The following is a 5,788-nucleotide window of genomic DNA, read 5'->3' as shown; positions in this document are numbered from 1 at the left end:
TGGCCAACGCGTTCACATGCACAAACGCGTTCATCTTCGGAACACAAATAAAGATATTTTTTTCTGAAATCCGAGAGCTTTCTCACCCTGCATAGACAGCAATGCAACTGACATGTTCAAGGACCAGAAAGGTAGAAAAGACATCGTTTTGCTGATGAATAGCTTGGAAATACTGGTTGACCAGCTGAACCTGGACTTAACATGCAAAATGCTTGGACCTGCATTGAAAGTCATGTTTGTTTAAAACTTGACTATTTTACTGGTCCTGGATGCATGCACACTGCATGCGCAGTTCACATGTACATAGCTAAGCGTCTTTCATTTTTCACAGTTTCTGGGGGTTAATGAATACCAGTGACACATAGAACCAGTCTGAGTTTTGATGTGTCCCAAGAGGTGTTTTTCCCAAGGCCTTGCACTTGAACGCTAGTGCCTAAAAGGGGTGACTACACTTCATGTTACCACCGGTAATGCATTGCAGGGTTATGGATGGGCCCACTGTCCACTGCCTCTCAGTGCAAGGGAGGTCAGCATCTCACAAACGAGTGCCACGCTGCCCTCTAAGGTGATTACTGATAAAGAATGACATGCTGAAGGGAGACGCAGGGGAAATGTACGCCAGAGTCCAATCGCCTCTCCTGCCTCAATACATTCTCTCATCGGGAAGGCCTGTATAAATACAACGAGAACGAATACTCGCCTCTCCTTATGAGACACTTCATCTCCGGAAGAGGACAGAAGGTCGAGTCATCAAAAATGCAGGAGGCTTTTGGCGGAGTATGCACATGTTCTCTCTGATATTGTGATGAGGTCTCGGATATTTTCAAACATGCTGCATTTTCTCTGTACGATACTCCCTGTCATAGTGAAATGGCCTGTGACACGAACACTGTAAAAGACACAGGGAAAATGGTCCATATGGGAACCCTATAAGTTTAACGCATTTTTTCTGATTATAGTATCATGCACAAGCATGGCTATCATACAACACACATGCAAGAAATAGCATATTCACTGTCATTGTTTAAAAAATGGTACCCTTTGAAGTACAACATCTTGTCACTTGCGCCGTACCCTTAAAAGCACAACTTTGTACCTTACCTATCCCTAAAATGTACTTTAAAGTAGTAATACTATGTCGCCTCAAGGTACTATTATGAATCTTATAGAAGTAAATAACAAACTGTCGCACCCCTAAAAGTACAATATTTGAGCAGTTTCTGAAAGTGTTGGAGTTTTGTCCTTACCTTCCAGATGTTTGGCTTCTGTTTCTATGATGTCACACTGGGTAGCTCCGCCCATAGTGAATCCTCATTGGTCCAAGTTCCTGCGGCGGATAGCATGCCCTAGCATGCAATTGTAATATCCGACCATTACACACTGTTTAACATATGATACTTGAACATTTTTAAAACATGTTAGTGCATAAGAACAAAAACTTTTGTCTTTTGACTTGTAGAATGGCTAGCTAAAATAGTAGACTCTGAATAAAATCACAAGCTTTGCATTTGCAATTTTTTCTTTTTAAAACCCCAATATGACCAGGTCCATCACCATAGCTGAACTTTTCTGTCACAAATACTATTCATAGACCAATATTTGTTCATTAAACTAATTCATGTGCATTAAATTAACCAGAATCCTCCTAATAAGATAAGATCTTCAACTCAAATCCTAGGATGTGTTTTCATACCCACATACAAAGAAGTAGACTGTCAGAGAAGAGAGTCCATACTGTTTGAGTCTCTGTGTGTGCACACATTCACTTGAAATATTAGGTTGTTAGCAAGCACCATTACGAAGTGAGAAAGGGAGGCGAACAGAGAGCCATTCTTTCACGAGGAGGTGCCATGTCCCAACCATCACACTCCCGGCACATGAGGACTCCAATGGCACCTGAGGGGGAATCTCATGGCTGTCATCCCAGAAAGCCTCCTGCACTGATGCAGGCCTGCCATCTGCTCTCCATATGAGATAAAAATGAGGAATTGTCTTCGAAAAGCCATCGTTTTTTTGCTTCTTCAACTCACCAACTGAAAAATCGTTGTTATTGCTATGATATTCTGGAAACAAAAACAGGAAGCCACACCATAAGTAGCTGGTTGACTAACAAAGTAGGTAATTACCTTAAATGCTAACAGAGTTTTTGGGACATTCCTGTTATACAGTGCACGTCGAAAAAAAAAAGAATGTGTTGTAATTTATGTAAGTATTTCTATCAAAGTGAGGCTTATGAAATATATTCTATTTACACATTTGCAAGAAAATAAACAGGATGGAATGTAAATGTTACATTTAAATGTAACAGCATAGAAATAAACACCTAAAGCTTACACGGACAGATCAACTTCAATTGAAATATATTTTATCTGCTATTTTAAAAAAGAAACCATAATACATCACAGAGTGAATAAAATCCGTTGCTTAAACTTACAATTGTTTGTGCTGTTGTTTTCCCTCCAAAATGATGTCACTTCCTGGAGGATGATGAGATTAATGAACAGCCTTTTGTTTATTTAAAGGGACATCACACAAAACATTAAAAAAACATTTTCAATTCCATGATTTCCAATTACAACAGTATTTCTTAATACACTCTCAGTTTTCAAATTTTAAAAATAGACATGACAATATAGCACCATCTACAACAATAGTGGTCAGATTATTTAAAATGAATCCTCATATTTACTTAATTGTGATTATTGCAAGAGGGAAAACACGGTCTCTCTTAAGAAAAATTTGTTGAATATTTATTAAATGCTATAAATGAAACCTAAAAAGTCCCTGCACAGCAGGAATGACAATACTATATTTAAGCAGATTTAAATGTAACAATACAGGCATGGTCCTCCTGTAAGTAACCTCTCTATGCCTTTTGTTTTGTCACTCTGCTCAAATTATCCCGGCTCCCACAGAGCCTACGAGAAATAGCATTATTTTATGACACCAGGAGGAGAAACAGTAGAAAAAAGGAGAGAGAAAAAGGGAGATGGGCGAAAAAAAAAAAAAAGGTCCTTCAGGGAACATGGTGTAAATGAACTTCCAGGAATGACACAGGCGAGCAATGAGGCGTGGATAGAAAATATACGCTGCACATCATCGGATAGAGATGCCAGTGGAAATGGCTTCATTGAAGTGTCAGCCCTCATCCATCAATCAATCATCCGCAAGAAACAATAACGGCTGCGGCGATGGTGTGGCTTTTATGGGGCTTACTCATGGGTATCGGCAACAGCACTTAAGGGTGGCTCTGACACAGGAGGAAAAAGTGAGGTTATGGGTATGCAGACGCATTTCACATGCAGGTAGAGCACAGGAGGCAGAAAAAGAGAGCGAGAGGGGTGGGGGATCACACTTAGTGGACGTGCTTTTGCAAAAAGAAAAAGAAAGAAAAAGCGAAAAGAAAAATTGCCCGCCGCCCCGTGCTCCTGATCCACTGTGAAGAAAGGTGCAAAACAAAGCTGTCTTCCATCTATCATTCATCCTCCATCTATCAAGTCTGCGCTGTGTTTTGAAATTGTGATGTTTAGGCTTTGTAATATTTATGGCTCGATGATAGAAGGGAAGACGGGCTCAGACAGGCCGGCCTTAGATGTATATTTTCACGGGGTCGTGACCTCGGTCCTGTATCTCCCTCAGCGGTCTGGTTTCAAATACGCTAACGAACATCTGGGGAAGAGCGATGATTATGCTTTTTGTTTGTAAGATGAAATTTCTTGAGCGCTGTTCTTTTTGTCAGCCAGTCAGAATGGTGATGTGTTAAGGAAACGTTTAAAGATGTTATTTAAAGGTATAGTGCATCCAAAAAAAAAGTATTATATCAATATTTACTCACCCTGTTTCTGCAATGGAATAAAATTATTATGAATTATTTATTTATTACTTCTCTTTTCCTCATGCAACTTTATTTGCTCCACAGGGGAAAAAAAGCATTTTGGTTTGAAATGACTCGAGATGGAAGCCCCTTTTCCGCCATTAAAAAAAAAAAAACACTTTTTCATGAGCTGAACTCAAAGATCTAAGACTTTTTCTATGTGCACAAAACATTTACATTTACATTTATTCATTTAGCAGACGCTTTTATCCAAAGCGACTTACAAATGAGAACACTGGAAGCAATCAAAAACAGCAAAAAGAGCAATGATATATAAGTGCTATAACAAGTCTCAGTTAGGTTAACACAGTACATGTAGCAAGGGCTTTTTAAAAAAAAAATATATTAAATAAAAAGAAAACAAATAGAATAGAAAAAGAATAGAGCAAGCTAGTGTCAGAGGTCTTATATATATATATATATATATGTATATATATATATTTATATATATATATATATAGATATATATATATATATATATATATATATATATATATATATATACACACACACACACATAATTGCATAATAAATGAAAATAAAATTGAATACTAAAAGATTAGATAGGTAATTAGATTATTTTTAAAGAATAGAATTAGAATAGTGAGTGCTAAAGTTAGAGGGTCAAATAAAGATGAAAGAGATGGGTTTTAAGCCGATTCTTACAAAAGGCCTACTTCTCTTAAATATTGTTCACAAATCTGTCTAAATCTGTGTTCGTGAGCACTTCTCCTTTGTCCAGATAATCCATCCACCTCACAGGTGTGGCATATCAAGATGCTGATTAGCAGAGATGTATAGTAACGAAGTAGAACTACTTCACTACTGTACTTAAGTACTAAAAGGCGGTATCTGTACTTTACTAGAGTATTATTTTTTTCTCCTACTTCCACTTTTACTTCGGTACATATTTTCGCTGAGTTTAATACTTTTACTCCGATATTTTTTTTATGTGCTGCATCGTTACTCATTACAATTATAATAATGTTACGAATCATTCCATTACAAACCACTGCCAGAACTGTAGATGGCAGGTTTGATGAAGCTGGCACATCATTGAGCGAATCAAGCGAGACTGCGCGTGCTGACTGAACTGCTGTGAAGAGAGAGATGAACACCGAGCCGAGCCAGATAATGACTCGTTCACGAGTCAAGAACAGGTTGCATCGGTTTTCGGATGACCAGTAACGTTAGTTCTTTCTGACAGTTCGATTCAATAAACCAGTTGAAGAAAACAGTTCACCGATTCTTTTGCGCTCGATGCAATGGCGTCATTGGCATTGACTGCACATGGGCTCATAACATTAACACAGAATCAGTTCAGAATCAATCACCAAAAGAATCAGTTCGGTTCCAGACGCTCTGTGTGTCGGTTTGCTTCACGCTAAATCACACATGCGCAGTATCATCAGCTCCTCGGTTCACGAATCGGACAGAAACGGTTCTTGACTCGTGAACGAGTCATTATCTGGCTCGGCTCGGTGTTCATCTTCAGTTCTCTCTTCACATCAGTTCAGTCAGTGTACTGTTTGAGTCAATGAATTACTCCAGGATATTGGTTTGTTTTAACTCAGAAGGAGTGTCAGACACATTAAACAAGTTAACAGCTTAATTCATCTGTGGATTAATGCGTATTGGAGACGCGAACTGTTTAAAACGATTCAGTTCGATTTGGTGGACTGTTTAAAAAAGATCCGGTTACATCGAATGATTCGTTCGCGAACCAGATATCACAAACTGTTTTGTTTTTAACTGTCTTACAACAGACACGGAAGAGAAGACAATGCTGAATAAAGTCTAGTTTTTGCTATTTTTGGACCAAAATGTATTTTCGCTGCTTCAAAAAATTCTAAATGACCCTCTGATGTCTTACGGGTTTGAAACAACATGAGGGTAAGTTATCAATGACATCAT

At 38.3% G+C, this 5,788-nt stretch overlaps 1 long non-coding RNA gene across 1 annotated transcript; it reads right to left on the bottom strand.

Moving 5' to 3' along the window:
- Positions 1-2,014: 2,014 nt before the first annotated feature.
- LOC113041747 (uncharacterized) lies at positions 2,015-2,469 on the bottom strand. The gene is made up of 2 exons (XR_003275460.1): positions 2,435-2,469; positions 2,015-2,063 (listed from the first exon to the last, which is right to left on the bottom strand). It is a non-coding gene; the product is annotated as an uncharacterized LOC113041747 (long non-coding RNA).
- Between the last annotated feature and the right edge of the window lie 3,319 nt (positions 2,470-5,788).

Source organism: Carassius auratus, chromosome 23, assembly GCF_003368295.1.
Source record: "Carassius auratus strain Wakin chromosome 23, ASM336829v1, whole genome shotgun sequence".
In the NCBI taxonomy this organism is placed as follows: Eukaryota; Metazoa; Chordata; class Actinopteri; order Cypriniformes; family Cyprinidae; genus Carassius; species Carassius auratus.
The sequence above is the reverse complement of the archived record's forward strand: the minus strand, read 5'-3'. Positions and strand labels throughout refer to the sequence as shown.